This window comes from Macrobrachium rosenbergii, chromosome 42, assembly GCF_040412425.1.
Source record: "Macrobrachium rosenbergii isolate ZJJX-2024 chromosome 42, ASM4041242v1, whole genome shotgun sequence".
NCBI lineage: Eukaryota > Metazoa > Arthropoda > Malacostraca > Decapoda > Palaemonidae > Macrobrachium > Macrobrachium rosenbergii.
The window spans coordinates 7,178,214-7,189,765 of record NC_089782.1 but is presented as its reverse complement, the minus strand read 5'-3'; the positions used below and the strand labels follow the sequence as shown (position 1 = coordinate 7,189,765).

The window sequence follows — 11,552 nt, the reverse complement described above, 5'->3', positions numbered from 1 at the left end:
AAGCAGTCACCGATATATTTACCCATTAAGCTATTCAGTATTATTCAGCTAATAATAAATAAGTTTTGGATTTTAGTCCGTGTATTCATTCTCCTCCCCTAGTATTTCTGTTCAACTTCTGACTGAGTAGATTTTTTTAACTGCGGAATATTATAGATAACACCTTTTTGTGTCAAAAGTATAATTTCCATGTAAGTAGCTGAAAGTTACAATAAGATATTACAGTTGAAGTAAATAAAGTAGGAATAATCATGCAAAGCTTCATTAGGAATCACATTAATCTTCTACTGCATTATCATTCTTGCAGAATTTATTGTTAATTTGTCTTTCCCCGTTCATATACATTCTTATACTTCACAGTCCAAGCAAGATAGGAAAAAGTGGAAACCATCTGATATTTTTGTAAGTGCAAAGAATTTATTCAGGAATACAAATTGACAAAAAAAAAAAATTACAATTGAATTCTGTCGTTGCCATCGTTTTGGTCTTGAATGGGTGGAAAGTTCTCCTGATCGAACCGTATATGACAGGACGCTCAAAATACTCAAGCCTTTTCGTCGGCTGATGCAACCGTTGCCGCATCACCGGTAGAACTGGCAACGTCATCCTTCTCAGTAGCACATGAGAGGCAAGGTAACTTCTTTTCCATAGCAGCTCTGTATTTAGGATGGCTGATAGCATAAACAATAGGGTTGTACACAGCATTGGCCTTGGCGAAGACAGAACCCCAGATTGAAAACAGAGGAGTGACCATAGGCTTGTGTAAGAGACCTGCCATATTGATGAGGAAGTAGGAGTCCATGCAATAAACCATAGGGACACAGTTGTAAGGGCGATTTTTGCGAGACGGCACTCGTTTGAAGTCTTCTTGCTCTCTGGGTCATTTCTCAGGGACTTCACTCCCATCTTCTTGGCCTGTTCACGCATCTGTTTCTCGTGAGTGGCGACAGCGTTCATGATGAATGCATAGCAATAGATGATTAACAAGAGAGGAAGATATAGCAATCAAATGCATAGAAGTACAGGTACAACTGACTCCAGAACTCTTCAGAGAGATAATCAGTGCCACAGGCTGTCATGTTACCCTCAGGAACGTATCTACAGAAGCCAAACAGAGGAAGAACACCCCAGAAGAATGTTTGTCCCCATACAAAGGCAATCCTCAGCAAAGCGCCATTGGCGGTCAAAGGTGCTGCAGAGAGACCCTTAACAATGACATTGTAACGATCCAAAGTAATGAAGATCATTGTCCAAATAGATATAGTTCCAAAACTTGACCCCAGCATACCATAAATCTGGCAAGCCATGTCACTGAAAGCCCATGTCTGGTAATAGCAGTTAACTAAAATTGGTGGGCACATGGTTAACATCATACCAAAGTCAGAGAAAGCCAAATTCACAACAAACATGTTAGCGGGAGTCCTGAGAGACTTGGTGTTCATGAAGACCCAGATAACGACGAAGTTGCCGCCAAGAGCGAGGAGGCTCATAACAACCATCCAAATAGCAATTAGGTTATACCAGAGAGGGTTCATAGGAGGAAACTGGTACCAGTGGTTGTCAACTAAATGAAGGAGATGTCGGGGCACCGTGTCGACTACGGTGTAGTTCCCGTAAGGGTTCGTGGATGGCAGGACACTACCCGCCATCAGTGAAGGATCATCCCAGTAACTCATCTGCAATTAAGAAAATGCATCTATACACATCATTACAAATTTTTTTCATAATATTTCAAGTTGAGCACAGAATAGAATTAAGGCTATTTTTATTTATAAAAATATTGCGAAGAATGTAGATGAATTTGTCTTTTAGCTGGTCTATAAATACAACTCTCAAAATGTATCGAATAATGATTACATACTCACTAGTTTTCACAATAGATGTTTGTATGGTAGATTCTCAGATAAAGTAATGGATGGCATTGCAAATTTCAATCTTTCCCCTTAGTTTGTGCATATGATAAAATTTTCAACCTTTCCAAAAGCGCAGGAAATGGCATTCAGTATGCCCTAATTGTTAGACTTCTTCAGTATATTGTTTTTCCAAACGTTCAAGAAAATTGATTTTGTTCAACAATAATTATTTGCACAAACATGAGATAAGAATTGAGTTGCAACAGGAGGGTGAAGTTCAACATCAGTTTACTGGTTTTCTCTTAAAAATGATCATGACAAAGAGTTTACCCAGCAGTATGGCATTCGGCCAAACGATTAGCAAACATTACTTGTATGCAAGGTGGAATATAGTTTTCAGTGTAGTAAATAAAACACTAAATCATTGGCTGCACACATTATAAGTTATAGGAAAGAAATTTGATTTTCTAGCCACCATTAAAGAGAATGAAGCAACGGTAAAATTGATACCAGAGAGAAACAAATGACATTATTGCAAAGAGGTTTGGAAGTGAAGAAAAATTTACGAGAGGAAAGGAGTTTCCCAGTATGCAAAATAGGAGGGAAACCTTATGGGTTACCGAACATAACGAAGTAGCAGGCTAAGAACGGGAGAAATACGTCGAACGAATAAAAGGAAGAAACAATGATGAAGTACAGAGGCAAGAATTTAATGAAATTCTTGCCTCTCGTGATCTGCTCTTCGTCGTTTATTTCTTCCTTACCTTATCAAGAAGATATGATGCAGTTGAAAAACAAGATAGGCAGTTGCACGAACGACAGATCTGTTCTGTTCGAGATACTGCCTTGCTGTGTTGGCTTTCTCGACGACAAAGCCGCTTATATACTTCTTCGGCGGAGGTATGCAAATCACTTAACCGGAAAATTTGTAAACAAGCTCAAGAAAGCCAAGCATTTGCTAAAACCTTCCCAAGTTTGTATTTCGATCAGGAAAAATGACCGCGCTGCAAGCAAAAATTGTACGCAAGTGAGTTTATACGAAGTGGATTAATGGTAGTAATTACATGTTTGCAGTACACGCACACAGACATTTATAAACGTATGTGTGTATATGTATGTATGTATATATATATATATATATATATATATATATATATATATATATATATATATATATATATATATATATATATATATATATATATATATATATATATCACATTATTATGCCCTTGTTGTGTTTCGGCAATAGTTTTTAAAATGTATAAATCATGAATGTTTTGAGCTTACATGTCCATAGAACAGAGGGAAACAGACCCTTGTCGACGAGCCAGATACCCTTAAGGGATCTTATTCACCCCGGGATTTAAACTCGTCTTCCTCATAGACCTCAGAAACTGTCACCCTTCTGTGCCGAAATAATCCTTTTGAAGTAACACTATTCTACTGTGTTTTGTCCGCAGATGATCCTTGCCAACCATGGATGACAAAGAATTGCCTCTAATTTGGAGTGGCAAGAAGTAAAAAAACCATCTATTACTTGCCGAAACTCGCTCAAACCATCACATGGCGACTGACTCTGGTACCTCTGTGAAATGTCCCGTAGCAATGGCGACATCCGAAAGATAGTCCCATGTACGACAGATGTTCTGACTGAGCTGACCAATCATGCACCCAGACCTGACATAGGCCTACTTGCCTTTCCCTCAGGCCTCCACAAATGGCCACTTGTATTGGCCTAAAGGAAGCAAGCACGGGATGCAATCGTCATTTGCTGGCAAGAGGGTACTATGAAAAGACTTCTGAATCATTGCATTTAGAGAGACTTAGCTTTGTGCATTTTATAGAATTCCCTGAATGTCAAAGTTAAACTTCTAAAAAATAATTGTCTTTAAAGATTTTTATCTTTGCACACCCACAAAAATGTAAACTTTTGAAATATTCTTTTAGAAAGAAGCCCCTGAATATTGTTGCATGGCCTAGAGAGGTTTATAGTAAGCAGATTACATGAGATTCAAGAGGAAGGTTTGAGATCAAGAGAGCTGAAGTAGAGAGCTTCCTTTATTACTGAACAAGAGAGTAACCATACAGAACTGGCACGAAGATCTTCTTCCAATCTATGTACAGTATTCACTTAACATCCTAACCCTCGAGAAAGAAATCAACACTAGAAATATATGTGGGTCACAAAAATCTCAACAACAACAAAGGTTAGATATAGAAAAATTCATTATTGCAGAAACAACAAAGTCAAATGGAAGCATACAGTAACAGAAATCGTAATTGTAATACCATGAACTTATGTTTGCAATGAAATTCTCAAATTTCCTTTCAGATACAAGCAGTACATTCCAACGCACACACACACACACACACACACACACACACACACACACACACACACACAAGGAAACATTATGAACATGGTAAATAAGAGATTCAACCTTTCTGGAGGTTTCACTATTCTACCAGATCTAGTCTTCTAAATAACATGGCTGGCAGCCATGTCAGGATTAGAAACATGGCTAGGTTGTTGCCTTTTATTATTATCAAGATTGTCAATTGAAACTGAATTTGGGAGTGACACTGGAGCAGACATGTTTGTTTCTACAGTAATACTAGCTCATGGGATTTCACAACAGCTTTTAAAAATTGACAGTTTCTCTGGTACGTTTAACCATCATCAGTTAACGTTTCATAACTTCAATTGTTAAACTTCTTGCAGACAGTTCCTTGCTTCCACTCTTTCTTGTTGCTATCAACTGGCTGTGCTCGGACCATATCACCAATACAGAGTGTTTGTTTTCCATTATTCTTCTTTCCTTTCCCATCTGAATGTTGGAAGGTATAAGGTGTTTAGCTGCTGCTGGAAGAGCACTTTTAGTACGTCTGCCTATAAGACTCTCTACTGGATTTGTTTCCATTCCATCCTGGCGAGTATTTTGAATGTTGAGAAGCCCCATGTATGGATCTTCTTTGGCTTTCCTACGTTTCTTCATCCTGTTCTTGGCTATTTTGACAACAGATTCAGCTGACCATTTTCTTTACTATAGCCAGGGATAATAGCTCCATGGGGAAAACCCCAATTATTTGCAAAAAGGGTAAATTCACAAGAAAGCAATGAGGACCATTGTCTGAAATGACAATACCATAACGAGCAAAACGATGTTTTAACTTTGTTATGACTGCCTCTGACAAAAATCTACTTCAGAGAACTAACTAATATAATCCACAGTAACTAGATCATTTTTTTCCTTCAATTGTAAACATATCAGTACCCAACTTTTTCAGGGCAAAGAGGGAAAATCATGCTTGCACAGTAGTTCCTCAACCTGTTCGACTGAGCATGAGGAGCAAACATCGCTATGCTCAACATACTGTCGAATTTTTTTAGATTTCTGGACAGAATATGAATTCACGAGCACTGCGAAGACATGAATTTATTTCAGAATGACAGACATGAACTTTCTGTTTCATTTCCAAGCACATTGATGCAGGAATAATAACATGTTCTCCTCATAGATTTATCCCATCTTGAACAGACATTTTATCTCTATAGTTGAAATAGGGGGTGAGAGGTTGCGGTAAAAGAGCTTTGTTTTCAGGCCATCCTTAACAATTGTCTGCTTATTGGCTTTAAGGTCTCATCTGACCGAGTCTTTGCACGGATTTCATCCAGGCAAGAAACCTTAAATGGAGGAAATGATAAGTTATTGACAGAAACAACTTCTTCACTTGCTGCATCAGGTGTAGGGGCTTATGATATAGCATCTGGTACAGGAATGTCCTTTCCAGGCTTACTGTACATTCAGCTTCAAAATTATATTCTTGAGTAAGAAGGAGTATAGCCTGAAGGCCCTTGGGAGCACAGATAAGGGGTTTCTTGACAGTACACATAATAGGCTTATGGTCCGTCAAAACCTTCACAGCATGACCAAAAGTAACGTGAAGAGATTTCTTTAGACCGTAGAGAATAGCAAGTATTTCTTCCTCAATCTGTGCATAGTTTCTCTCAGAACTTTAAAGAGCTCTACTAGCAAAAGCAACTGGATTTCCTTCTTGCATGAGTTGAGCCTAATCCATACTTGATGCATCATCTCCTTGAATAAGTTCCTTGTTAGGATCATAATATAAAAGAGTTGGGCTATTTACTATCATCTCTTGAATACATTGAAAAGCATCTTCTTGACTCTTGACTTGAGTAGATTATGAAGAGGATGTAAAACACGCTTAGATGAGGTACAACTTTGACATGCAATGTAAATCTTTAAGCATTTGGAGAGTTGGAAAGCTGGAAATAGCTTTCATCTTCTCAGGGTCAGGTCAGAGAGCAGATGCCTTAGTAATGACATGACTCATGAAAGTGATGCTATCTTTCCAAAGTGTAAACATATGAGTTTTGCTATCAGTAATGATATCTTCTACAATGTATAGTGTTAGGTGAAATTTCAGAAGACAAGTCCAAACAGGAGTCGGAGCCATCTTTATCTATCAAAGAAAGTCTGAAAGGTACTCAGCAAACTAAAGTGTTCATCAAGTATAACATGCCAATAACCTGAATCTAGATCCGCCTCATAAAAGACTCTTGACTCTCCTAATTCATGAAGAATGTCTCCAAGAACAGGTAATGCAAAGAGTTCTCTTAAAAGGGCTTTATTAACTTGTTCAGGATAAACACAAATTCTGGTGTTGCCATTTTTCTTTGATTCAATTACCACTGGTTGATCCAGGGCGTAGGTCGCTCCATAGGAGCAATCACTCCAAGACTTTGGGTGCAAAGAGACTGGCTCACGACGAACAGGCATAACAACTGGTTGTACGTTATGTTTAACATTCAAATGTTGTAATCCAGCAAAAGAGCCTGATTTTCCTTTCATAGCAACACTGCATACTCCTTCAAAATTATTTTCACATACATTAATAAGACCCATTTGTTCACTTCCTTCAAGCCTAATAAAGCGTGAAATTTTCTTCAAATACAATAAATTCTATAGAATACTTGTTTGCTTTAGGGTTAACAATATTCTTTCTACAACACCTACGGGAATTCGTTCCGCTTTATTCCCTGCTGAACATTCTTAGCATATCTTATGGGCAAAGTGTTCACACTAGAACCACTATCAATCTGGAAAGTTAACCTTTCACCAAAAAACAAGCTTACAACATTCATCATATTTTCTATTGCTGGCAGCATTAGTACAATTAACCCATTCACCTTCAGAAGGGTACTGACCATCCATTTGACTTATAGATTTACTTTTGCTTCTAGCACCAAATTCTACATTTTTCCTCTCAACTTTGTTAGGACATTTACATGTAAAATGATTATGCCGGCCACATTTACCACACTTCTTTCCTTAAGCAGGACATTTGTCTTTCCTTAAAGTATGTTTTATGTTTCTGCTCACAAAATTTAAATCATTTGATCTTTTTGCTCAACATTTTTATAGCCTACTTTATTTTTATAGCCTACTTTATGTACAAAAGCATTGTCAGGATGAATCACTTCTTTAAAGAAGCATCTTCAGTTGCTTAAACTTTTTTTTAACGTGCTTTTCCCCATTTTTTGTATGGGGTAAGCATGGTGCCTTCCTTTTGAATGACTTTGATTTGGCTTTGGGGTAGACCGTGGTCTCGATCGGATGCCCTGCCTTACATCGCTTAGACCCCGGTAGCGCATGTACATGTATCGTACCAAACCAGCTCCCTTTCTCCCAGCAGCGAGGACAGTTGAGCGGTCAAGTCGACAGTTTGAGACGTGGGAGGTGTCTGTTATGTTTTTAGAAGATGTTGGAGTGGCTTTGTTTGTGTATGTATTAGTCTGTAACACCCATTTGCTTTTAGCAAACCTATCCATTGATTACATACATAATCCCGGGGTGTCTACACGGATAGCAAAGTGTCCACCTCTCTGACAAGTCGGCTGCGGATTTGAACCTGCACCACAGACCTCTATGAAGTCCGAAGCTGCTGCTCTACCGACCTGGCCGTCGAGGCTTTATCTTCAGTTGCTTTACATATACCTATATTTTTCTAGAGTGATGTTTCTAACCTCAAGTAGTTCTGTTTGAACTCTAGAGTCTCTTATGCCCAAAATGATAATCTCTAATCATGGAATAAACAAAATCATTACAGTAACCACAAGTTTTAACTAGAGTTCTCATATCAGAAAGAAATCTGTCAAACAACTCGCCTTCCTCTTGGCAGCGCTTGTTGAAAAGAAATCTTTCATATTTTTCATTTATTTCACCAGCTGCAAATTCTTCAAATTTTTCGATGATTTCTAGAATAGTTCAGTAATCCTCACTGGCAACAAACTGGAAATCATTGTAAACTCTTAAGAAAACCATCAGCAAGGGTACATAGGAAGAGAGCAACCTGTATTTCATGTGGTTGGGTATCTAAATGGGAGAGAATGACACAAGTTTTCCAATGCTGCTTAAAAATCTTCCAGTTTTCTAAAACATTAGGGCCTATACTGAAAAGCTGAGGGGACTTGATGCCTGGCACAAGCTTAACATCAGTACCATTGTCGTCGTCACTCGTGATTACATAGCCTGTACTGTAGGGGTAGAAGAGCAGATAGGTTAGCCAACGATATGTCACCTAGAGGAATTTTTCAAATTTCAAATCCTATTGTGAGTAAAACGATCATTCAGAGTATACTTGTAAGGCTAAAGTATACTAGGGTAATACTGGATCACGGGAAGTCTTCATACAAGAAAATAGCCTAGACCTTGAGAATACTATTGCCTCGGCTGAGAGTGACTTAAGGTCGGAAGTTTTGCGGCATCTGACGTATTCAGTAGCACTTAAAACTTGGGTACTGCATCTGCAGGCATTGTAGAACAGAATAGAATACAGAATTTAGGCCAAAGGCCAAGCTCTGGGACTATGAAGTCATTCAGCACTGACACAGAAACTGACAGTAAAAGGGTTAGAAAGGTGTAACAGGAGGAAAACCTCGCAGCTGCACTATGAATCAATTGTTAGGAGAGGGTGGAAAGTAAGGTAGAAGAATGAGAATATAAACAGAGGTACAGTAAAAGGAACGAAAGGCGTTGCAGCTAGGGGCCGAAGAAACGCTGCAAAGAACCTTAATACCGGCAGTTCACCGCATGAGGTGCACTGGCGGCACTAACCACCTACAGGGTGAAGGCATTACAAACTAACTATTGTCCGATGCCACCATGTTGCATGGCCAAGAGTGGTTTATATGAGGTTCATGAGGAGAGCTTGAGACTAACATGGATGGAGCAGCGATCTTCCTTCATTACTGAACAAGAGAGTAAACACAGAATTGGTGCGGAGAGCTTGTTCTTCCAATCTATGTGCAGTATTCACTTAACAAACATCACAATAAAGTTTCCATATTGTACATTTTTAAAAAAAAAAGTACCTAAACGTGCAACAAACTTCCCGTATGCTGCAATTGTCCTTATGTCTCTGAGTTAAAGGGAATCATTATAATTTCTTCAATAAAAACGAGAGCCGCTTATATCAAGTAACAACGTATCACTGAAGTGTTAAACAACAGAGGTATCAGTCAGATTATTTCTGTATTAAGCAGAAGTTTGTGTCAACTGTTCCCACGTACATTAAGCACAGAACTTTCATGCAATAGCTCAGGTTAAGGACTGTGGCTTACAGCACGTGGTTGTTGCATGTCTGACTAACATAAAATCATTGGACACGATTGAAGTGAGACTAGGAATAGATTCCGGAAGTAAATCTGTGTTGCTGTGTCCATTGCCATTTGAATCTAAGTATTAGAGTTGAGATTTACGCCATGAAAGTTTAGTGTAACATGGCCTTCACTTGAGTCCGCCATTTAGATTTCTTGCCTTTGGCAGGTTTTATAAAGTGCTCTCTTGTTAACGTAACTTTTAAAGCTACTAAAATCTTTAATAATAAGATAAAGTTTGCTCCCTACCGTAAATCCTATCGAAGTCCTGAGTTAGGGATTTTGTTTTATTTCTTTGAGAGAGAGAGAGAGAGAGAGAGAGAGAGAGAGAGAGAGAGAGAGAGAGAGAGAGAGAGAGAGAGAGAGAGAGGATTATGTGTCGTTTTGGAATTTCACTTCCTTTAACATTAATACTCACTTCTCTGAAACTAATTCCTTCTGGAGGCTTTCAGGATTGTGTTTAGTTATTCTGGGTTAGAGTAATGTAACGAAATGCAGTTTCACCGTGTTAAACTTAGGTATCTTTATTTAAGAATCCGTGTTTGATATTGTGGTTCAGGTAATAACGTAAAAAATATTCAGAAAGGAAGAAGTTTCATCTGATCTGTATTTCCAAGACTGTGTATATTTTGTGTATTACTCAGTGTTATATTTTTACTCCTTAGTTTTTTTTTTTTATTTCTATGGATTTCTTTAGCTTTTTTATCTTGTTTGTTTTGTTATGTAATTGTTCTTGTGAAGAGTATTATTAGTCAATAAAAAGTTTTAACGTGTGACATCAAGTGATATCATGCAAGTCCTTAATGGATCTTGAAGAAGCATTTCTAAGCCTCATACTTAAATTTCTAAAATTCGATATTAACTGATTATTAAACCTGCTAATATTCGATATTAACTGGTTATTTAATCTGCTTGAACCCGGGTTGGTCAGTTTGTATAGCTGGATTAAAAGTAGCCCCGTGATACGTTAATATTTTTAGTTTAATTGATGATGATGGATTCCAGAAACTTCCATTTGTACGGACAACTACTTTTGAAAAACTCTTTGGCCTCATTCCAGTTTACGTTATGACCAGCACCCTCATGTATCAAATCACTTTGACTCTCGGACCAGTACTTTACTGACTATTTATGCTGAAGTATACCTGTGGAATGTATCTGCCATCACTCTGACAAATCTCATCATAAGCATTACATTGTATTTTCCTAGCACGGAAGGCATCATACACACACACATATATCTACCCATCTATCTATCTATCTATCTATCTATCTATCTATATATATATATATATATATATATATATATATATATATATATATATATATATATATATATGTGTGTGTGTGTGTGTGTGTGTGTGTGTGTGTGTGTGCGTGCAAGCTTCTACAAGTTATTTATGACAGAGTGGAAGTCAAAGGTCAAATGAGGTACTAATGACAACGATTTGCACTAATGTTAAGGACATGGACATATCTAGAAGTCAATTGTTGTGTAAGAATTCAAAATTGACCATAATTTTTAAACTATATAGGCTCATAACTTAAGAAACTTATGTGGAAGTCAAGGTCGTACGTAGGAGGAAATGCCAAAGAAGAATATAACCTTGGCCACATATTTGAGCTTCCGAGATAGAGGTTTCATATTTGGTTTTTATTTATCCTTTAATTATGTTGCTGTGCCAGGTCATTCAAAATAAAGGTCCTTAGATGTCCAAGTTAAATGGAAAATTGACTTTGGCCATAACTTTTGAAACCTATAATGTAGAGCCATCTCCATCTTCCTTTCATCATTATCTCATCTAAATGAGGAACTTCCATACCACACAAAGCCATTATATTCAGAATTACACTTTACCTGAAATCCAAACCTTGTCATTTATAGCAGTTTGTGATATTTTATATGTCTAAACTTAGTGTTTTATCTTGTGATCTGACTCCTAAAATTCTCAAATCGACAGAGCCTTTCACATATGGCTGCCAAATAATATCTTGACTCATGTCTGTGCAACAAT

General features: G+C 37.7%; 1 pseudogene; it reads right to left on the bottom strand.

Annotated features, from left to right (window-relative positions):
• Positions 1-395: 395 nt before the first annotated feature.
• Positions 396-2,744, bottom strand: LOC136827900 (rhodopsin-like; annotated as a pseudogene).
• Between the last annotated feature and the right edge of the window lie 8,808 nt (positions 2,745-11,552).